Genomic DNA, 25,726 nt, shown 5'->3' with positions numbered 1-25,726 from the left:
AAGCATTGTCAACAAATTATTAACTTACTCGACTTAACTGAATCTCAGCAATTCACCAAGCTTAAAAGGACAGCCGTTTTTTTCCTTCGGTTATACAGCGAATACTACTGAACCGATCGGAATAAAACTTGCAGATGCAGCGTGTTTCGGAGAACGTTTTGTTATATGTTTTTGGTGATTCCTTCTCCCATATTTATTACTAAGAAATAGCCACATATTCGCAAAACAAAAAAATCACTCAATGATATTACGTTACCTTTGACAATAATTCGTACAACGAGTGGGCGCGAGGCACATAAATAATATGCCAAATCAGCGTTTGCCGGATTAACACTTGTTTTTACATATTATGTGACTCAATATTAAATATTTTTTGTCAATAAAACGAATGTGTGGTGATCGTATCCTTATACTATATTTGGCACTATATTTTAATTGATTACATTAATCCACACGAATCCACATTTTACCAGTGGGAGGCACCTTTGCACAGGATGCCGGCTAGATTATGGGTACCACAACGGTGCCTATTTCTACCGTGAAGCAGTAATGTGTAAGCATTACTGTGTTTCGCGCCGTAGCTCACTAGCTACAAATTAATGGGCAAATGAGACCTAACATCTTATGTCTCAAGGCGACGAGCGCATTTGTAGTGCCGCTCAGAATTTTTGGCGTTTTCCAAGAATCCTGAGCGGCGCTTCATTGTAATGGGCAGGGCGTATCAATTACCATCAGCTGGACGCCCTGCTCGTCTCGTCCCTTATTTTCATAAAAAAAATATCAAATAAATCAATATTCTTTAGTTTTCTAAACTTACAATTTACATATTATCTTCGCTAATTGAAATATGGAAGCCCACACCTATAACCATGTATCCTTTTGTCAAGTATTCCTCCCCTATTAGTATTTTAATGATACAACTTTGAACGATACGCTCTCTACTTACTACCCAGTTATTTGATATAAAATTCCTTTTTCCCGCTCCAAGTCTCGTAATTTGTTTGTTCAATATTTCTCGAATCACATCTTAACAAGCGTATCAAAATGTATGTCTCATATTGTGTACGAATTATATATTATCACAGATAAAATGGTGAAAATTTGTATAATGCTTTTAATGAAAAAATATTTTGATCATTATACCTTATAAGTGCAAAATGTACGAGTAATAAACTGATACGCATGAAGTATTATAGAAATATTATAAATGATTAATATTATTTACTCATTATTAAAGTTCGTTGTAAAATCAAACATTAATAATAATATGACTTAGTATTAACATAATATACTGGATCAGTTCTGCAACCTATATTCTGATCCAATTTACAAACCGTTTGCAAAATTAATGGGGAGTAACAAACAATAACTGATATTGTTGCTTTGACGATGCCACCTAACGTGGAAATATAATTGAAACCGAATATCCGTTCGGTGTGTTTCTATGTACACAAATGACGTTACGGGCTAATGCTCTATTACGTACTATCGCTTTTGTGATATAACTAGCGACCCGCCACGTATTTGCACGGACAGTAAAACATTAATTTCTCATCCACCTATTGCATTTATTTATAGATTTCAATGAAACACACATTATATGTTCACACTACTCGATGTGTATTTAAATAAATCTTTCCAATACTGCAGTGCTCTTAGTATATATTTTTTTTAAATAGTCATAATATTGACATAATCTTACACAAATTATCTTGCCCCAAACTAGGCATAGGCTGTACTTTGGGCACAAGACTACGATATATTTAAAACAATATACATACTTAAACATACATAAATACTTATAAACATCCAAGAGTCGGAAACAAACATTCATATTCATCTTATATAAATGTGTGCACCTACTGGGATTTGAACCCGGGTCACTACTTACTAACCACTGGGCTGTTGGGTCATTGAACATCCTTTCTTGATGATTGATGATTTTCATAACTTTGACTCGAACGAAAATCTGTTACAAGGATAATGACTAAAATATATTTATACACGGTCTACTTTATAACATAAAACCTACTTTATATAAAAATTAAAATTACGTTATTATTCTACTTATAATAGGAAAAGAAATATCTAGTAAGTGACAACATAATGTAATTTTTTTTTTATTAATAAAGTAAAAATTTCGTTATTCTAATCTGTCGCAGTGTTTGTAGTTAAACTCCTTCGAAACGGCTTGACCGATTGTCATGAAATTTTGAGTGCATATTGGGTAGGTCTGAGAATCGGACAACATCTATTTTTCATCCCCCTAAATGTATCGCGATTTTAATATCGGCAATACAACGTGTGCTGGGTCAGCTAGTAATCTAAATAACTAAATTTTGAAATTCGTAACCATTGATTTTGTGATTTGAAAAATGCTACATTGAAATTAACTTTAACATAATTTATTACACTACTACTACTTCTACTATATAGGTATTATGTGGAGTCATCACCTATCACGGGTATATTTAGTATAAACATATATTTAAAATATTTAAACATAAGGGAAACCTGTGTTTTTTTTTCATTATTAAAAATGATGAAAGAGATTACTAGGAAAACAGGAATATTGGCCCTCCTATTGTGTTGTTAGATTAAAATTATCCACGAATGACTAACGGCCGTTTTCAATAACCTATATATCCATAGTTTAACTTACTAGAAGTAGACAAATCTACACTTTTACGCTTACTTACATTTCAATAACCTATTGATAGATAGCATTGAACTATAACTATATTGGACATAACTATAGATAGATAAGATCTTGTCATTAAACGGTGACAGCAGTGTATCCGTAAGTTAAATTAGGATAAATAGGTTATTGAAAACGGCCGTAAAATACAATGCTTTTACTTACTTACCTTACTTACTTATCCTTAGTTAGTAGTACTCAGTGATTGGTAATTAATTACTAGTCAACTCTGTGTTAAATGTATCAAAATAATGTAAACATATTTACATAATTCATAAATTGAAAAACTATATAATTAATAAAATTTAATGAGTCCAATTACTTCGTAAGCTAAATATTTTCGGAAAAAGGAATGGTCGTTTATGACAGAACAATTATACAGTTTTTTACTGTAGGGCCGTCCGCGTCTGTTTATGATGAGTTGGTAAATGTGGCGATGCGATCCGATTTTGTTACGCTGTAAAATTTGATTGTTCGGTTTTTAATTGCTTTAGTGCGGTGATGTGTTTTTGTTATTGTTGTATGCTTACGAGAATTTTACATTCGAATGAGATATTTTAAAATGTTGTTATTAGTTTTATGTGATATGGAAGTAAGAACTTGGAGGTTTTCTCTTATGAGATAAAGTGTTCACCTAACCCCTTATTCATAATAGTCTGCTAACTTAAAGCATTGCTAATTCTCACTCTGTCCTCTTCTATTGACCTAAGTCAGAATGAGAAAAAACACTCCTAAGCGGCTGTTTAAAGCTAGCGGACCATTATGAATAAGGGGGTTAGTGTTTAGTGATACGCCCTGCCCATAGCAATGCAGGTCCCACTCAGCTTTCTTGAAAAACCCAAAATCTGTGCAGCACTGGGACTGTGCCGTCAGTTTGAGAAAATGAATGTTAAACTTTATTAGATCAATAATTGCTATGGCGCCTTTTAAACCAAAACAAAATATAGTTAGTTCTTGGACACTAATAGCTTGATAGAATTAAAAGACGCAGTGGTACCCATGTAGCTTGTATTTTGATCAATGAATCCTCTCACTTGTGACTGAACACTTACACGTATGAACGCGTAACGTAACGTAACGCCACCTAGTGATGTGATTATGAATGTATAATTCTTTTCAACTCTCTGGGATTCCGGTTGAACACAGTCACCAGATGAAGATCATTTTTGCTTCACTTTATGAATATCTCTGTTTTTGTAATTATTTGCTCGTAATAGCAATTCGTTACAGGTAGTTTCTTCCATTCCGCTAATAGGAACATAAACAATTATTACACGTAATAGAGAAGCTCGAAAACACTAAGCCAGATGCTTTTTATGGTCTAGAACCTGGGGACCGATCGTATGGATAATCTTTGTCCTCAAAAGTTCGTGTAAAATATTATCCAATATATAAATCTTTGGTTATTTATTATAGTGTACCATGAGACTACAATCTGCTTTATTTGACAGTATAATTATACATTTTCATTCATTTATGACAGGGCTGCTCAAGCTTGAACTGCTGGCAATCTACCTCAAAATTGTTAGACTACGATCGATCGGCTCTGAGAGGCTTCAAGTATGTGTGATGAAGGATTGTCGGCTAGGTAGAGTGTCACGATGACATAGATATTAGTTATGCGCAAAATATGCATCTTTTTAGTCAAGGTAAGTGTAAGTCTGCTCGTAAATGTCAATGAAAAAACTCATAATTATTATTTAAAATTGCGAGTTTATTGGTTCTTACAAAACAAACGCGTTCTAAAGTTCTAAGCTTAACTAAATAGTGACTCTGGATGTTGAAGCGTGACACTGAATGTCCTGAGCATACTTCTCATAAGATGGTACGTAATTACCGATTTTAGTTTACTATACCGGATTATTTTCTCGAGATCGACTCAAAAAGCACTCGCGATCGACCTGTCGATCCCGATCGACCGTTTGAGCACCCCTGATCTATGATATCTTCTTATATAATGTCATTTAATATCTATTCTATTGGAGTGTCTGTTTGTAATATTGAAATAACCGTTTTTTACTACATATAGTATATATGATATATATACGGTACTTACACCAAAATATTTTTTTTTAAATTTTTATATGTCTGTTTGTTTCGGCTAATCTCTGAAATGGCTGGGTCGAGTTTCACGGGACTTTCATTGGCATGTAATAAGGATTAACTTAGGCTACGTTTCTTTTAGAAAATTCTTTTATTTTAGAAAAATAAAAGTAATGTTGTAATGTCCAAGAAACGGTCTAAAAATAATTTATATGGCAAAACATCGTTTGTCGGGTCGGTTAGTGATATATAAAGATATTATATGTATCTTCTGATGTAACGAACTACTATGCTTTAAATTTAATATGTTGATAGAAATAATATACATTTGTATAGTTCTCAATCTAAACAAATGTTAAAAATAGTTAAGTGATACACCTATGCACAAATAAAATTATAAAACAAAATCTCGAGTCGAACTTACAAATAAATTTAATTTGTGTAATTTACCCCAGAAATCAGGGTTATCATTTTAAAACAGAACAAGTTGCATATATTTGCGAGCGACATCTTAAGTCAATTTCCGAATATGCAAACGTTGGGTTTGAGCATGTTATCAACTGTAAAGTAGATGCTGTAGATGAAGCAAGAACAACCAACCAACCAACCACCCAACCAACAAAGAGCTGAACAAAGCATACAAAATTTATCGACGATACATCACTCTTACGGTTGGCTCGCTTGGAAGAGCACTCGCATGGAACGCATCGGGTTCGAGTCCCGCATCGTTCATAAATTTTGTTTTCATATTTTATTTGTGTAATTAATCCCGGAAGTGACGGTTATTACTTTAAAACATAACAAATTATTTAGAGATGCCTCTACATGTGATAAAATCATACATTGTAGTAAAAACTGTACCTTGAATATTTTGTGAAAAATACTAATTTCTGTGTTTTTTACAAACAATACATAAATGAAAAAAGTAGTTTTTGGAATTTTGGTCTGTTTGTCTGAATGTATGTCAGATCGCGTGTATCTTAACAAGAGATCATGACAACATATAGGCCACATATTATCACGCTACGTACATGTATAAGATTATTTGCTGTTCTATAGTTTCCACGGAGAAAAAGTCGAGGGCGGCAACTGGTTTTTAAATACCTGTATTAATTTTAATTTTGAAAACATTGTTTTGAGCACAAACAAGGGTACGGGTGACCTGGTGATAAGTGATCACCGCCGCCCACATTCTTTTGCAACACCAGAGGAATCACAGGACCGCTGCCGGCCTTTAAGAACGCGTGTCGGTTTGTTGAATCAAACAAGACATATTTTACCAACTTCAACCTGTTATTTTTGTGTTACTTCAACCTGTTACTTTTGCGTTACAGTGATGCGCGCGCTACTTATTATTTCACTCTCATCAATTTTTTCATAACGCGCCTCAAGAAGTATATCTTCTATTTATTATTGTTCACTGCAATTTTTTGTAAGTACACTTTGACTAGACGAAGCCACGTTATTTATATAAAAACTAGCTGACCCAGCAAACGTTGTATTGCCGATATTAAAATCGCGATACAAAAGTAACTGTTGATCGAAGATGGGTGAAAATTTGAAGTTGTATGTATTTTTTAATTGTAACTCATAATCATACAAATAAAAAAAAATAAAAAAAAAAATTGGCGTGGACCACCCTTAACATTTAGGGGTTGACAAATAGATGTTGTCCGATTCTCAGACCTACCCAATATGCATTCAAAATTTCATGAGAATCGGTCAAGCCGTTTCGAGTTTAACTAAAAACACCGCGGCATGAGAATTTTATATATTAGATAATATTTTCATTATGAGTAGAAAAAAATAAAGAAAAGATAACCAAACAATTGATGTCTTCTGATGTAGTACTTCAAGTAAAAATAATGGTTGCCCGAGGCTACGTGAAATTACGACAATATATCTTTAAATATTCAATATAACCGAAGGCGTGTTTGCTCATAAACCATAACCAAAAGATAAATACATTACATTTTATTTGATTTCATTTGGTTTGTGATAAGCTTTCACGGTCGTTTTTAATTACTTAGCATTTATGGACATGATCATTTCAAATTTTATCACTAATGGTGAAAATAATGAATTTTTTATGACATTGATAACAGCCTGTCAAAAGTTGTGAGCTTATTAATACATACAGGGGAATATATCTAGATTCAAATTCAAATATTTTTATTCAAAATAGGATGTGGACATTACTTATTGAAACTAAAAAAAACTGCCACCCGTTCCAACATAAATGCCTCAGGCCTGAGAAGAACGGGCGCAACAAACTCAGCGAGTTTTTTTTTTCATAAAAAAATATGTTTAAAAAGTAACATTGTACAATTAAACTTATTATTTAATAGCATGAGGGCGGTCGCTCCATTTCCAATCTGTGTTATAATTAAGAAAGTCATTTATGTTATAGTAACCTTTACAACACAAACGTTTCTTAACAATTCTTTTGAATAACGTAACGTAATACTGTTGTTTTGGACATTTTCTGGGATATTGTTGTAAAAGCATATACATCGCCCCACAAGATAGACTGCGACAGCTGTGAAAAGGGCAAAAAAAATAGCGGCGAACTGTTAACCTCTATTTACGGCAACGTACGTACACTAAGACAAAGTGACACACAGTACCGCAAGTGTGAGACGTAGGTTTTCATGCACACTAAAGTTATAAACCTGGCCTGTTTTCATGCATTGCATAACAGCAAAAGGCTCTACCTTTTCTAAGTCTATATTCTAAAGGCCCGCAACGCTCCAGTGATTCAACGTTGCATTAGAATGTGGACGGCGGTAATCACTTACCACCAGGTGACACATACGCTCGATTGTCCCCCTTTTCCATGGCAAAAAATAATTTCTTCCTACATTTGCACACTTTACTAATTCTAAGGTGACAATTTTGAATTATCACTTCTACCCAAAATTCATGATTATTTTGAGTAAAACGTGATGAGAAAATAAAAAAGAGATGATACTGACACTGTCCGTTACAATGCAATGCCACTCAGACTTCTGTTTCGAACGCAAAATTCTGTGAGGAATCTCAATTGCGCTCGGCACATTGAGAGACAAGATGTTATATCTCATTAGCCTAGTAATTACACTAGCTACAGTGCTCTTAAGGCTGGGGACTGAGCCAACGGCCTTGAGAAATCGAGCGGAGCTATGTTAGCTCTCCTGTACAAGATCGCCATACTTTTAATTGGGAAGCATTTTTAATTTATTACAAACATACTATAATTTTCTTTATAAAACTAACAAAACTATGTCATGTTTAAGTAGTTAGTATTGGTGTAACATTAATAAATTTTCGTACAATTTTTATCTTGGCTCGAACTGAAAAAGTATATATGTAGTAACATCACCAAAATACCCCGAGTATTTTGGTGATTATAGAAATGTAATGAAAAAATTGTTTTTCTTCTTATATAATTATTTTTTGTAAAAATAAAAACTTTATACAAACCGTTGAGAAATCGTTTCAACTGTGCGCTATTCGGCGATTTCTTGTGATAGCGGCCTTAAAACTGAGAGACAATAATGCTTGAACCACTTTGCTGATAATTGTTTTAAAATCCCAGTTCAGTTAGGTTTATATTTATTTGCACGAAGGAGATTGTATATCATTTGGTGGGCTGTCCAATAAATGTATTTTCAAGCAAATTTTGACCTCCTTGTTTATTGTGACTGTAGGAAAATGACATTAAGGTGGGTCACTATCCAGTGTTGTCGATAGTACTAACGTAGTGCTTAAATTCTCTTTGGATAGTACATCTTCATACTGCGCGGCTGTGACTCCCATAGCCAAAAGTGCACTTTTCTTGCAAGATGAGAGAAGAGACCTCAAATACTCAAGAAACATAAGCCCGTCATGACAATGAGTTGATGATGACACGTCTATTTCTGTACTTTATATTGTACAGTTTTAAGACAACTGAAATATCTCGTCGTACTGAAACGTCTCAAATAAAATGGAATAAGCTTCCTTGTGCGGTGTTTACCTACGGGACGATACGACATGGGTTCAAAAAGGCCGCCGAAGCTAGTGAAATTACTGGGCAAATGAGACTTAACATCTTGTCTCAAGGTGAAAAGCGCAGTTTTAGTGCCAGTCATAATTTTTGGCGTTTTTCAAGAATCCTGAATGGCACTACATTGTAATGGGCAGGGCGTATCAATTACCATCAGCTGAACATCCTGCTCGTCTTATCCCTTATTTTCATAAAAAAACAGCGCGTACACACTTAACAGCGAACATACTTTAAGGATAAAGGCAGGCTATGCTCCTGTGATCCCTTTGGTGTCGCAAGAGTTTACGTTTACGCCGTACACTCGTTTGTCCTCGTCTTCCATAAAAAATGTTTTGATTTATCGAATGAAATTGTTTTGACTTAGCTGTCGACAATAACAAATCAAATATAACGTTGGCCGTGTTCTCCAGAGGGAGCATTTCGAAAGACAGCAGAAAAGCTGACAAGGTTCTTAATTTCTCTTCTCATTATTTCTCTTAAGCTTTATATCATGATCAAAATAAATATCATCTTAAAATAATGATGAAGAAATAAGCAGTGCATTTTTAATTATTATTTCATGTATAACAAACACTTTGCCTAACTGTTTCTACTTTTGAATGAAAAATTTAAGTTTCTGTTTATATTTATTTCAAATATTTATGAATATTTATAGCTGTGTAGGTACATGACACTAATGTAAAGAATGCAATTGTTTTTCGTTCAATGTTCAACTGTTCCGGCTAATCTCCGAAATCTAATATCTTCGAATTTGAGCTATGAATAAAATAAAATTATGAAATGCAATCCACTGAAAGGACAATGTTGAAATATTCGGGCTTTGATTTCTGTGGTTGGTACTATTAGTATTGGTTGATTGACTATTTAGTCAATATTTAAGTACGTTTACTTACACTTACATAGTGTAAACACAAACTATCTTTAAAATAATTTAAAATCATATTGTGATTGTATTGTATCATATTATTGTACCATATATGTGTTGTTGACTGCTCCAAATTAACGAATTAACTTCAAAATCTGTTACATTTTTATTAAATAATGGAATATCCTGAAGTATCCATTTTACAAATAATATATGAACAAAATCTATACGTAATTTAACATATTTTAAGGGGTGTTCATTGCTGAAGGTGTTGGGGCGAATGATGTATTGACACTGAACAATGTCCTTTACAGATTGGTACGCAGTTGTTATCGATCCTACCTACTAAGCTAGAGGTCCCGGGTTCGAATCCCGGTAGGTGCAACCATTTATATGATGAATATGGATGTTTGTTTCCGAGTCATGGATGTTTAAATGTATTTATGTATGTTTATATAAATTTATGTATGTTTTAGTTAGTATATTGTATTTAATATATCATTGTCTTGTAACCCATAACACAGGCTATATATGCTTAACTTGGGGCAAGATAATTTGTGTAAAAAGTGTGTCAATATTATTATTTTGCAAGCAAACTCAAAGGTGCTGCATACATTTGCGATTTGAATAGACGATACGCAGCGCAACGAGCGAACCCTGACGACAAATTCAAATTCAAATTCAAATATTTTTATTCAAAATAGGATTTAAAATCACTTATTGAACGTCAAAATCTACCACCCATTCAAAAGAGACTGCCTCAGACCTAATATAATTATAAATCAGCTGTGTATTGTTTTGTACGACATTGAAATAATACATTACGGCCAATTTCTATATTCCATTGCAAACCTAAAATAACGACCGATTAGAATTTATTTGATCTATTGAGCATTTTTTGTTTCCGAGTCATGGATGTTTATATGTATTTTTAAGTAAGTATATTGTATTAAATATATCGTTGTCTTATACCCATAGTACAGACTGTACCTAGTTTGGGGTTAGATAGTTTGTGTAAAAGTGTGTCAATATTATTATTATTAATATTTAAATGAGTTTGTTTTGAGGTGTGTGAACACATGTTTATATTTTCTTAGTAGTATTTTGAGTTGAAAAAAACTACGTCATAGCCAAATAATATAAGATATATTTACTGAGTGAAAACTGTATATTATTCCACCTATTGGAGAGAAAAGCATCACCATTTTGAAGGTATTTTTACTGCATCACAAAAGTTTTGCACATTTATGTAGGACCTACACTGCTCTTTTCTATTTATATATATATTTCCGTCGGCTTATAGTCAAATAGGCTATTATATAACAGTTCAGAGGTGGCGGAAACATAAAAGAATGAAGGAACCCGAGCGTTTTAACGAACCCGTCAGACGGTACATTGGCGGCTAGGGAGATTATTATGTACTGCTCTTTGAAAGTACCAACGGGAAGCACTTAATACAATAATATAATTGTACACAAAATAGTGGCTTAAGCTATTTTTATTTATAAAATGTTGTTTAAATGTTGCTTTCAGCGATAAATATGAAATCTAAAGTCGTGTATGCAAAATAATAATGATACTACTCATAGACTTAAAATACAATGTATACTAACGTAAAGACGACCTGACAGCCTTCTTATACATGACCAATTATGTTGATTTATCAATGTGTGCGTTAGTGGTTTAATATTCCAAATACTAAGTAACTAATGCCCAACGTGGCTGACTATTAGTAAGTGGCTGATTCTCTTACGGCCGTTCCCAATATACTATCTACAGATACAGATAAATTATTACCTTCTAATGTCAGTAATTAGCTGTCAATAATCTGAAGTTGTCCCAATATACCCGTCATTCTTATATTCTTATCGCCTTATATTGGGACGCGTGAATTGCAATTTCCATACAAACTTCAAAATCACTGGTAAACTACACGTCGTCCCATTGACAGACAGCGTGTACGATAAGGTGAGTTACCGTCGATAAGCTTATTCGGACAGAAAAGTTAACGATAGTTACGATTTTTATCTCAAGTAGGAGATAGAATATTGCGAACGGCCGTTAATCATCATCTAGGACCTAAGCATTATACCTAAAACACACTGAATGTTCTTCCCATAGTTTTGTAATGGTTCCTTGATAGCCACACTGCAAGTGTACGGCCACGGCGCCTGGAAACCGAATACAAATATCTGATAAACAAGACATGAATATATTGGAAGTAGAAAATCAATATTTTACTACAAATAATGCTTATTTCGTATTGTCTGTAACTTAGTCTCACATTCAAATGTATTTAATTCCAAGACGTATCATAGGATCCTGTGGTTTCGTAGCATTATTTCTCAACATATCAGAATCTAAAGCCTCGTAAATAAAGCAACAAAAAACATCAAAAAACGTACACAACCTTCAGTTCACATTATTATTGCTCAACTTAGTACTTATTAATATGTTTAAAGTTATATAGATTGTATAAGTGTTTGCACAACTAGTTAACGAATCCAAATTCAAATTATTTCGATATCTTGGGAATTTTATTTATATATTTAACTTTTAAATTTAGTAATAAAGTTAATTTTCTTATAAAAACTGTGAGCTTTGACGTCATAGCAAGATGAGCAAAAAAAGACAAAACAATAGAGATTCATGTGCGAAATAATAATTCATAAAACTAGATTCATCAAGTGAGGAAAAAAGTTATGAACGATTATTTAGAGGATGTTTTTTGGCGTCGCGCTCGACTGAAGCGGACGGCGCCTGTTCGCTGCGACTCAGGTTACAAAGGTCCCGTCCTACGACACCCTCCATGTGATATACATGTTCACATTACTACGGTATACTTTGCGTTTTGACTTCTAAAAGATTCAGTCATACATAAAAATCAAATCATCGACGTTATTCTAATAACTAAGAGATATTGCTTACTAATATGCTACTATGAATAATCAATTTCATTCTATAAATACCTTAGATACTTTGTACATCTAGACAGAGCCTCTTACTGTTAGACAACTGATGAAAATAGACCAGGCTTATTACTTTAGTGTGCGCGACATGCAAGACGTACTCGTGATTTGTATGTCACTTTGTGTTAGTGATCGTGCATTGTTCAAAATAGAGGTTAACCGTCAACCTCGACGTTTTCCAAGCTGTTACAGTCTTTCTAGACGCAAAAATGATGTTTTATTCAATGCATATAGAGTTTCTTGCGCCGTTTCTTCTCTCTCAGAGCGCCTTTTGTTTCCGAAGCGGTAGTAATATATAGTATATTATTAGAAAAGATATCAAAAAGGATTCTAAAGGAATCAATTTTCGGAAAATAAATGCTTTTTTATGCCCTTATCCATAACCATACACTTGAACATATAACTAATTTAAAAAGGTTCTCTGTCCTTCTATTTGTTGACTGGACACGAATGCTCTCAGGTATGTTTTGTTTCTCAATCTCACAATAAATTAAAATTATGAATAAAATTACAACTAATTCAAAATAAACATCTGCTCGTTTATGAATTTAGGTATACTTGAATAATTTGTTAATCTTTGGTTATCCATAGTCAAACTTAAATAATTCATTGTTATTTTGACATCTATAGAGAAATCGAAAACCACCCTTTTTTCATTCAGTAATATAGATTACATTAAAGTTGTATGATAAAAATAAATGAAGTGATAAAATAAAAAAATCATAACAGACCGCAACTCGCGACGATATAAAAAGGCCACAGACTAACGAAGCAGTATAAAAGATAACTCAATGTAATTATTTTTGCATGAAAAACCTTTTGTTTAACAAAACAAAGCCAATGAATCCACGATTCAACGAAACATTTAAAAAAAAAAATTCACATTGAATTCAAACATTCATATATTATATCAACTTTTTGTAACAATCCAGGATTTATTAACATTTAAACAGAAAAAACATATTTACCACCACATTTTTAATAGACCGTCCAAATTTTTGTTGTGTAATTAGCTCGACTAATAATTGATATAAAATAATGTTTCTATTTAAATAAAACATATGCATGAGAAACAGCTGAATCAAAAAGTGTTTTTAAAATATTATTTACGTTCAAAAACATTCACTGTATTTAATTTCAAATAAAAAAAAATAATTAAAATTCAAATTACATAGGATCATAAGTGGCTGTTTATTCAATCCAAAACAGATTAATATAATCATCATGGCTCTGTAAAAGTGTGGCATTAAATTTAAAATATTTAAAAAAATCTTATAAAAGTATTATTTACCTTATAATATTATTCTTAATTACAATTTTATTCAAATTGCCTTTTAGATTTAATTCAAATATTATTTAAACGCGAAAATCTACAAATTAAAAGGCATAACGCATGCTTAGATAATATCGTTTACTTTACGCGTAATGGGTGTTGTATATCATAATTTATGGTTCATTTTTGAAGAAAAAATAAGCCATTAACAAACCTAAACGGTAAACTGAAGATTTAGTTTCCTTCCAAAGAAGTTATAACATTACAAGTATGTTGGAAACGTGATAATTTGTGTTGAATACAGTATTGAACCTTAGTGCATACGAAATAAGCTTATATCAATAGTTCACGAATGAAGCTCAGAAGTTGTTGAACAATAATTCATTAAGCGTGAGGGTCGCCGGGTCGTTAATCAAAGTATATTTTTGATGGATTGCAATGGGAAGTCACTTGTGGTAAATTCGGTTTCACTTTCATCTTTTTTGTTAAACATATTTTTTTTCTGAGTTTAAGAACTTATGGAGCACACTTTCTATTAATTCCACAGTAAACACTTACCATCAGGTGACCTATTATAACAATCAAAAAAAAAACATATGATTCTTCTGATTCGCGCAAATAATATATGATGCTTATAAAATTAACGACTGATGGATTATGGATGTCACTCCATCTTGTTGCTAACTGTGTCAATCAATATCTTCTTTTCGTCTTTTTTTGATAACATAATTCATCCAACTGCAAATATAGCTTTCGCTATAAGAATCATCAATCAATATTTGGTTAGAGTAAATAAAATTTATATGAACATATATAATATAGTTGGTGATAGACAATATATAAATCGAAAATAAGAATCGACACCTTTGGTGATTTTTAATAGAACAACAATAGCAACATATTATGGATTTACGCACTTTTTTCGTAGCAAAGTTAGCCGCTGCTTTTCTAGAGGTTTCTTAACAAACTCAATATCATCATGTCTATGTCCTCTAATTTGACATTTACAAAAAATTTAACTCAAGCGAAGAGGGCCTGAAGTCAACTTTTGTAAAGTACCTAATGTCGAACCACGTTTCTGTAATTCGCACCTTGTCCACGTGCAGATACTTACTGGAAAAGCCATGGCACATTTAAAAAACTGTATTACTGTAAAGTACCACAACAAAATCTAAGATAATCACTTGTTATACTTTGTCTAAAGTCTTCACGCCAAATATTGCCGTGTGAGTTGTTTCGACCACTTGCGAATCTTTTTTAGACCTCTATGAGCACCCTCTTCGTCAATTCCCTTGCAATGACTGTAAAGAGAATACTTCTGCGGCATCCTCAGGACGGGGAGGGTCGATATATGTGTTGACCGATCTATTTTGTGTTTCTCAAAATTTGATTTAACGCATCCAGTATATTTTATTATATACATACATTTAGGACGGCTTTCCGAACAACAATTCCATCTTAAAAGACCTGAATATAAAAGGAAGGCTATCGTCGACTGTTCAGCTACAAATTCTGAAGCTTTTTGGTCACTTCTCCAGATATGAAGGATTGATTTAGCGGTTGATAGTGCAGGGCCAGGTGGAGGGGAAAAGAGCGAGAGGACGCTCACCTACGCGATGGACGGATATATCAAAGCAGTGACCCAGACACTTGTGTTAGAGTACTCCCGCAATGATATAAACCGTCAAAAGTGTAGGAGCATTGCGACCCAAAACTAAAGAGACCAACGGCGACTAATGTTGCATCATCTTAGCAACCAAGACCACTCTGGTAAGTGTGGCCGACGGAGAAGAATCCAGTATATTAAATTGACAATAAACCTTACGAGATTTGTCCAACGCCACCGTCAGTGTGGCGTCATCGAATACTAGATTAATACGGGCTGAGTTCTCGGTACGGCGATCGTGTGTCCACCGCGATGATCTGGGTTGTTTAATTTATTTTGGAAATCGGTCGTGATATTTCCTATTGGGCAATGGCATTATATGGGTACGTTACGAACAGTTACTATAGTATGTCCACAACTCTGTTCGATTATATCTTATATCACATTCGCTGTGCTTCACCGGGGCATAAAAAGAATGGGGAAGTCCTAGTCCCGAGGTTGTCGTAAGAGGGCATTTACCAATGGTAGGCTTCTTTGCCAGGATGCCGGCTAGATTATGGGTACCACAACGGCGCCTTTTTCTGCCGCGAAGCAGTAATGTGTCAGCGTTATTGTGTTTTAGTCTGAAGGGCCTTGTAGCTAGTAAAATTACTGGGCAAATGAGATTTAACATCTTTTGTCTCAAGGTGACGAGATCACAGCGCTGTTGCAGTGCCGCTCACAATTTTTGGGTTATTCAGGAATCCTGAGTGGCACTTTATGTAATGGGCAGTGCGTATCAATTACCATCAGCTGAACGTTCTGCTCGTCTCGTTAATTATTGTCATATAAAAATATAAAAGATGCCATCATAATCCAAAACTCAAACTACATGGAAATGTTGGCTGTAACGTTGAGGCATATGTAAGTACTATTCCACTGCTACTAGAAGCCGGCACATGGCTCCGTAACAATCTCGGTCTGATTTCTTGCGGTCGATGTTCGGTCGTTACGGACAAACGACCTTAGGTCTTGTTTAATATGATTTATGATGCGCTATCATATAATTGAGGACTTTCGAACAGGCCCCAAGAATCTTTATAAAAAAAAAACAAATAATTCATATCTAACATACTGCTCAATATTCTTATCTAATTTAATAATATTGTCAAACACAATTTGAAAAGATCCGTAGTAAATATGGATTCAAAATATTTTTCGTGAAGGTTTACTATATATTTTTAAGAAGTATTTCTTCAAAACAAACAATAAGAAGGTAAATCTTCAAGACAGGCCTTCAAAATCATTTAGCTACCGGCTGCGTTTGAATAAATTCATTCGTCATCGGTCAATGAATCACTCAATCAACAAACTAACACCTTAACTCTTTTATTATAATAAATTGAAAGAAATACGAATGTAGCGTATAGCCCCCGACTAAAAATGCAATGAGTAGGCATTATATTTACCTCTGGAATTTTGTAGTACAATTTAAAAGATCACGCGATATAAGATTTAGGCAATTTATTTTAAAGATTAACAGAATAATTAGTACGAGGGTTTGTCGTTTTTGCTCTACTGCAATAGAGAAATTGTTTTTTTTTTCGAAAGGAGGAAAATAAATTAACGTATTAAGACCCCGAAACGGGGCCCATATGTTGGGCTCGGGTGTCTGCGTAAGCGTACACGCTAGTATACCTGCTATCATTACTAAATTTAAACGGCAAATTGTTAAATACTAGTGGTCACATGTAGGTCGTAAACACACCATTGTTCATAAATTGTTTAAGATAACATTAATGGTTTATCCAGGTTATTGAGGTGATTTATGAAAGGCTTAGTAAAATGACATGTTTAATTGTTTAATTCAAAATTTGTCGTATGCCATCTATCTGACATTTAGAATTTTGTTTAACGTTGTTTTATTTTCAAGACATAAAGTATCATTGAAGATGGGTAACTTTTGACTTCTTCTCTTTTGAAATTTCACCTGCCAAAAAACCTGGACTACTCTATACCCGACAACATTCTTAAAAAGGGAACAAAAATTAAATACATTTCATATGAGTGACGATACTGTATGCAATGTTAATAGGGCTTTAATGGAACTTATTCTATGTAGTGTATCAGTTTTAGACCTCGTTATAACTTTGTTATTATTTTCGTTAAAAAAAAAACTTAGGCATGGCATCTTAATTCATGGAAAATGCCGGAAATTTGTAAAGTAAACAGTATATATTAACATATATATTGGTTTAAATTTAACATTATATCGCTATTATTTTATAAATTAAACCACACAAAATTTGTTAAAAAATGTTTCAAGTCGCAATCATCAATAAGAATTATCATTAGATTGGGATTGGGTTAAACATGGTCCATGAGTTGTTCACACCGATATCTCTTAACAATCAACATCAAAAACAATTAATTGTTTCTCTCTTTATTAATTCTGTATCCAAAATTATTCCGTTTTATATAATGACAATAAGGCGAGATAGACGAGAGACGAGCAGGACGTTTAGCTAATGGCCACTCAAGATTCTTGAAAAACCCAAAACTCTGAGCGGCACTACAATTGCACTCGTCACTTAAAACTGAGACATATGATGTTAAGGCTCATTTGCTCAGTAATTTCACTAGCCACGTCGCCCTTGAGACCGAAACACAATAATGCTTACACATTACTGCTTCGCGGCAGAAAAAGGCGCCGTTATGGTACCCATAATCAGATACAAACTATTAATAACAATTAATTTGCCGTTATATTTCTTTTTTAGTTATGTGGATATCTTAGACTGCTTGGTAATTAAATTTACACACCAATAATATTTAATGAATTTCCATTGTCGACTGTCTGCTATAAAGCTTTCAATGATCTTTTCGCGTAAAACACAATATTATGTTCTAAAAACGACTGAAATTTTTCAACTTAAAAAGCGTTGTGGCAAAAATTTATTGCAAGTGATTATAGTTAAAGTTTTATTTACATTTAGTTACATTGCTAAGTAATTAGTGTTTTATTTATTCAAGTGCTTCTATCTGCACTAGCAAGTCAAGATCGGTCAGTCATAAGAGTCATAAAAAACCTGTATTACTGTATTGGGAGTTTATATTTAAAAATATTTTATTACATTATGCTTTCTAATCTCTACAGTGCCTGTTTGTAATAACAAAACCACAGTATTTAAAAAACATTCTTTTTCGTTTTGATAAATTTGATATAACCTCTTTTAGTTGCTCTGACAAAATGATAAAGAGAAAATCGCAACTCTAGATAGAATTTAAACTCGAAACAGACAATGGCTGACCTTGCTTGTATGGAACTACCCGTGAGAAAGGATCAAGGATGCAACTAAAGTGGGTTGACGTTAGAAGTTGACGGTAAAGAGACCGCGAACAAGTGGACAGCGCGAGCGTTTTCGACGCTGTGTAGTGCCAAGTCACGACGCAGTCGGATACATTCATGTTTAGAAAATGGATATGATAATTATTTAAAGACCTATTTTGAGATTATTATATATATTATAACACTAGAAATAAGGGATTGCTTGTAACTTATTCTAGTAGGCTTCATAAGGTACATAATAGCTTTAAGGGTAAATGTATACACTTCTATAATAAAGTCCCAGCCACTGTTCAGGCATTGTCTATAAATAAATTTAAATGTTTTATAAAAAAAATGGCTCTTTCGGAAATCCTATTACTCCACTGCTGAATATCTAAATAATCGGACATCCTGGGACTAGATTGTGATTATTTTATAGCGATAGAAATGATTGTACAATATTGTATATTTATATTGAAAAGAGCGCAAAAAAAGAATGCTGGGAGAGTTTCTTGCGCCGCTTCTTCTCTCTCAGAGCGCCATCTGTTTCCGAAGCGGTAGTAGTATCTAGTAGTTATTAGAAATGACATCAAAAAGAATTCTAAAGGAATCAATTTTGACAAAATAAATGCCTTTTTACTTTTTCCCAGGAGCATATTGACTTTAGGCGGTGATCTATCGATTCTATTTTGCAGTTAATAAATTGGTTCCTTAAACTAAGATGTAATATTAACAACTGGAGTAAATGCGACAATGTATAGAATATAGCTATAGCAGTCAAAGCTTCATCATCATCATCAGCCGGAAGACGTCCACTGCTAGAATAAGGCCTACCCCAAAAGATTTCCACGACGATTGGTCCTACGCTGCCCTCATCCAACGTATTCCGGCGATCTTGACCAGATCGTCGGTCCATCTTGTGGGGGACCTACCAACACAGCGTCTTCCGGTACGTGGTCGCCATTCCAGCTATGTGCCCTGCCCACTGCCACTTCAGTTTTGCAATCATTTGGACTATGTCGGTAACTTTGGTTAGTCGCAGCTTATTATTGTGTAATCTGGTGAGTTCCATATTCCGGATTTGTTTTTGCTAACACTTAACATATAAAAAGTTCAATAATTATTAACTCTGCATATTATGCTGAATATATATAAATATCTAATTGCCCTGTCTATTTTTCTGAGCTCTGTGTACATCGGAACTGTCTATGCTGGTATGGTTTGATTAATGACATCACTGCTGCTACTCACTGGCAGACCTCTCAACACGTCTTCATTTAAGATATTCAATTGTATTTTGATCTTTGAGGTATGTTTTATAATGTTTACTTTGTTAAATACCAATTTTTAACTACATCATTTTGAATATACATAATTAAATCGTATCGTAGTAAAACTGTACATTAAATATTTTTTAATTACTACTTGCTGTGTAGAACACAAACTATATCGAATGAAAAAAGTTCTTTATTAAATTTATCTCTCATTGTCCGTTTGTCTGTTTGTATGTTCGGGTAAAATGAAATAGATTTAATTCAAAATTTACATGAATACAAACAAAGGGCGGGACAACCTAGTAGTTTCTCTACGGCTTCGATAAAGATTTACTAAAGTATGCAATTACAACTTCTTGATCTTCTCTCTTCTGAGATAGTACTCCACTAATTCCGGTGTTGCTAGCATCAGCATCCACTATGAATCTTCCCTCTGTGTCAGGATATCCAAGGATAGGTGATTCACATAGTATTTTCTTCAACTCTAAGAAAGCTTGTTCGCATTCTTCATTATAAACTACATATTACCACTCTAGATAAAATTATATTGATATTATTGTTACTGTTAATAGCGACTTCGTCCGTGTGATTGACTTCCTTGAAGATCGTGATACAGTGGTTTTAATTACAGAAGATCATTAAATTCTGCTCCAAATTGTAATTATTGTGTGATTATGCGCCCTAAGTGTACTTGTACAAATATTATATTCTACATCATAAAGTAAAACCAGTGTAAAACGGTATACGTGTCTGCCTATTCGAGTGGCGGGTTCGTTCTCGGCGTTCGAGCTGTACTTGTGTGTTATTAACATGCGAATGGATATGTGGTGTTAATTATCTAATGGCAGCACGTTTGCAAATTCCGAAACTGTAATTCAAATCAAGTTGCATTGTTAAGCAGTATATTACAGCACCTGTGATTTAATTAAACCATACGAAGGAGCGTTTCAATGAACACGAATAGGTAGTGTGAAATTTGTGACTAGTAGTAACATTAAATTAATTTCATGGAAGTTCTGAATTCCATATTTCGTACCACAATCCACACTGAACCAGCTATAGGTACACATAGGTATGAACTAAATGTACTAACCAATTTAAACACGGTGAGTTGATGTTTTTTCACGTTATCTAAATCCCGTAGAACCCCATTGAACTAGTCATTTCACACTCGTAGAAAACACACATAATTATATTATTCGACTGTTTGATTTTTTGTTACCCACAAATTATGAACGAACGAAATTATCTTGAGGAGGGCATGATTGTAGGCTGACGGATGACGATGCAGGTTTGCGAGTCGGGACTCCTATTCTTAAACTACAGTGTGTCTTTAATTCGGTTCGCTTTTGTAACGATTTCCGGATCTCTTATAAAGGTCTACTCCAAGAAAAAAATTGTTCTTTTTATGTGAGAATGCTCAGTTCAAATAATCGCTAAGATTGTTTATTATTTATTGCATTAAAAATAAGGGGTATTTACAAATTATTGTTTAATAATTGTAATAATTATATTTAATAACTAGCTGAGGCTGACGTTATACCATATTCACAATGGCTATCATATACATTTTTTTAGAGTTAGACCATTTCTTGGACATTGCAAAATTACTTTATTTTTCTAAAATAAAAGATTTTTTCTAAGATAAGCGTAGTCTAAGTTACTCCTTATCACATCAGCTACCTGCCAATAAAAGTCCCGTCAAAATCGGTCCAGCCATTTCAGAGATTAGCCGGAACAAACGGACAGACAAAAATTGTAAAATAAATGTTATTTTGGTGTGAAGAAACGGTTATTTCAATATTACAAGGCACTCCAATTTTATTTATATGTATGTATGTGTATAGATGTATAGATAGTAATAATACACTTACTGCTCTTGGAGTATACTCTCAGACTCTCACATTGGTGTTGATAAAATAGTGTTTAATATATTTTTAATTACTTCTGAATATTCTGGACATTTAAAAATAATAAACATATGTTTATTATTTTTAAATGTCCAATACTGTACAAGTATGTTCCGCTCCAATACTGTACAACATCAAAAAAAACACTTTCACGCTCGTAGGAAATGCACATCAATATGTAATACTAAAATCAACTCTTACGGATACAATTTTAAACTTTTTCAAAAAAAGGTTTAAAATAATTTATTGAACATCAAGAACTACCCCATGCGAATTTTGCGCTTTTGACCTGAGAAGAACGGGTGCAAGAAATTAAGCCCCTTCTTTTTTAAAGTGAAACTTTTATTACATCGTCTCAAAATTTGTCGTCTGTGTGTTGCATGTCGCGTGACGGTCGGGCGGCGCCTATAGTTCGCAGCAGCTGACCGTGTATTATATAGACTACTACTGATTTGTGCCAGTGCTCCACGCTTTTTTGTTAGTTTTTATTATTTCCCATTATCATTCCAATTTTCCAAGTATAAAATTAAGATTGACAAAGCGATTTTTATACCCTTAATGGAATATTATTCCAAAAATTTTTAGTTAAATGTCTATAATGTAAAAAAAAGTTTCACTTTTACCGTGGTTTCATAATACCACACAATCCTTTTATTAATAAAATTTTGTCACAATATAAGTACACATTTATCAAAAAGAGAGGATGTGCGCCGTAAATAGTCTGTAGTATCGTTAAAAACATTTATGTTTTAGTAACGTAAATGTGGTAAACCGCATAAACGTGTTTTAACATTTCTATTGAGTTTTGTAACACATTTACGTGTCATTTTCTTAGTTCAATAAAATATCAAGACATCTAATATATAAAATTCTCATGTTGCGGTGTTTGTAGTTAAACTCCTTCGAAACGGCTTAATTTGTTTGTTTATGAGTCAGCATTAAAAAATTCATACAACTTCAAATTTTCACCCATCTATGATCAACAGTTACTTTTGTATCGCGATTTTAATATCGGCAATACAACGTTTGCTGGGTCAGCTAGTGTTTATATAAAAACCTCAAAATTTTAAACAATACTAGTAGATCTTTTAGTCAAGGTCACATACTACCTTAATGACGTAGTACTTACAAATATACTCTTTTATCACGATCTATTCATATAAAAATCACTGAAGTGCTATTGATGTACATGAATGTTTAAATACCAAAAATCTAAAGGCTAATCTCCGAAATGGTAGTAGGACAGTTTTAAGGGGATTTTCACTTGCAGATAGCTCAATTCAAATGAGTGATTACTTTCATTTATAATATGAATTGGGGGTTTTGCCACAATCGCCACGCTTGGCAAAGGGTTGGTGATCGCAGTAGATACTGCTCCCCATCCTCCGTTCTTTGTATTCCTTATCGACTCTTACGACACCCACTGGAGAAGATAGGGTGGTGCTATTCTGGTGCGACACCACAATTTTTATATATACCGGAATACGTAGTGTTGGTAGGCCCCCACAAAATGGACGGGATCTGGTCAAGCTAGCCTTTCAAAATCGGGAAGTGCCATTTGCCACTAGATCTTTCATATACACCAAAATCGAAAGTGCCGCTTATGGAAGGATAGGTTGGATGAGGACAGCGTAGGACCGATCGTCATAGCGATCTTTGGGGGAGGCCTTTATCCAGTAGTGGACCGTGTCCGTCTACCGGCAGAGACGATGATAACATGAATATACGATTCTGCGCACACTACAAAGAATGAAATTGTGACGACGATAATTAAGCCGTCACTATTTTGAACGGGTGGTAATTTTTGACGTTCAATAAGTGATTGTAAATGCTATTTATGAATAATAATATTTTAATTTGAAAAAAATTAACATAGTGTTTGAGCTTTTTATCAGATGGAAAAAAGGAAACTGTACCTATATTAAATAACAAGGATATCGTGTTTTGGCAGCGAGAATATTCACTGACTTGAATTATCTGTTTATTATTATTATTTGTACAATAATAGTAATATATAATACAATTATTATATTTTACGTAAGAACTGTTCAGTCACCAGAAGCCGTTTGAAAGTTGTTAGAGATCAGTGATCATTCCTGTTGCACATGTTTGAGTGGAGGGGATAATACCAAAACACGACGCCGGCGCAAGAAATGACATTTAGTCTACTATGGCTATGAGAATAGCAGAGGAAAAAAAATAAGAAAATATTGCCATTGTTGTTTATCTTAACAAATATATGAATTTTAAATACAGATCTCTCTTAAGTAGTTTAACATGAAACCTGTAAAAAAATTACTTGTGATGTCGCTCCTTCAAAAAACAACAAAAGCGCAATTATCGCTTGTCCTGTTATTAAATTTTTATATCCTGAGTCTTTCGGATGTTAATTACCGTCTTGCCCAAAGCAGAATGTATCTGCTCTTCCAGTCGGGTAATTTTTTAATAAAAAAAAGTGATCCCTCATGGATGATGGATCCAACTTATTCCGGCGATCATGACCAGATAATCGGTCCAGTGTGTGGGGGTCTAGCAACATCATTCTAGGACTTTACTGCCTCAACCTCCACCTGTCGATCAAGCTATGTGATCTGCCCACTGACCCTTCAGTTTCACAATCATTTACATAGATGTAAGGGCTATACAGGTTGTATAATTCAGGGATTTATAGTCTTCTCGCCTGCCCCGTTCCTGAATTGCACCAATGTGCATCTGTAGATTTTTTATTCGAATTTATTTAGGTGGCGTTTTATGCTACAATCTTATGATATATTTAGAACGTAAAACGCTGTTTTGACACTAATATGTCCTTCAGACCCATGCAGAACTTTGCATGTCTAAAATTTATATAATGAGACCAATTTTCTTATAAAAATGAGAATACTAACAACACAAAGATTATAAGTTTGACAAAATTAGGAGGAACATTTCGTGCATCGCGTGATAGCAAAATTAAGGTATACAGAATTCGTTTGAATAATAATTTATATGCCCAAAAATTCTACGATCTCGCTGATGGTTTTGGAATAAAAAATCTACAGATGCACATTGGCGCAATTCAGGAACGGGGCACGCGAGAAGACTATAAATCCCTGAAATATACAACCTGTATAGCGATTCCTTATATCTATGTAAACGATTGCGAAACTAAAGTGTCAGTGGGCAGAGCAGATAGCTCGATGTTCAGGTGGCCGTGGCCGTTGAGGCAGTAAAGTCCTCGAATGGTGTTGCTAAACCCCCTCACAATGGACCGATGATCTGGTCATGTCAGGTCACGTTGACCGGAATAAGTTGGATGAGGGCAGGGGGGATCGATCGTCGATCTTTAGGGGAGGCCTTTGTCCAGCAGTGGACGTCTTCCGGTTGATATGATGATGATAGCGATCCCGATACGGTGTGAGAGGATGCGACACTGCATTGCAAGGGGTAGTATGTATCACTTACCATCAAGTGGTGGTCTTTATTTTTCTTGTTAAGAAATTACCCGACTGGAAGAGCAGACACATTCTACTCTGGGCAGGGCGGTAATTAACATCCGGACGACTCAAGATATAAAAATTGAATTTTTACTATCATATTAAATTTCCTCTTGCAAATTTTAAATATTTCAAGTAACAAACATACAATTATAAAACATATCCCTACTAATACTATAAATGTGAATGTTACTTTGTTTGTTAAGCTATCACGCCTATACCACTAAACTGTTTTTGATGAAATTCAGTGCAGGGATAGGCTAGGGCTTGAACAAGGA

The sequence above is a fragment of the Leptidea sinapis genome, chromosome Z (genome assembly GCF_905404315.1).
Source record: "Leptidea sinapis chromosome Z, ilLepSina1.1, whole genome shotgun sequence".
NCBI classification, from domain to species: Eukaryota; Metazoa; Arthropoda; class Insecta; order Lepidoptera; family Pieridae; genus Leptidea; species Leptidea sinapis.
The sequence above is the reverse complement of the archived record's forward strand: the minus strand, read 5'-3'. Positions refer to the sequence as shown.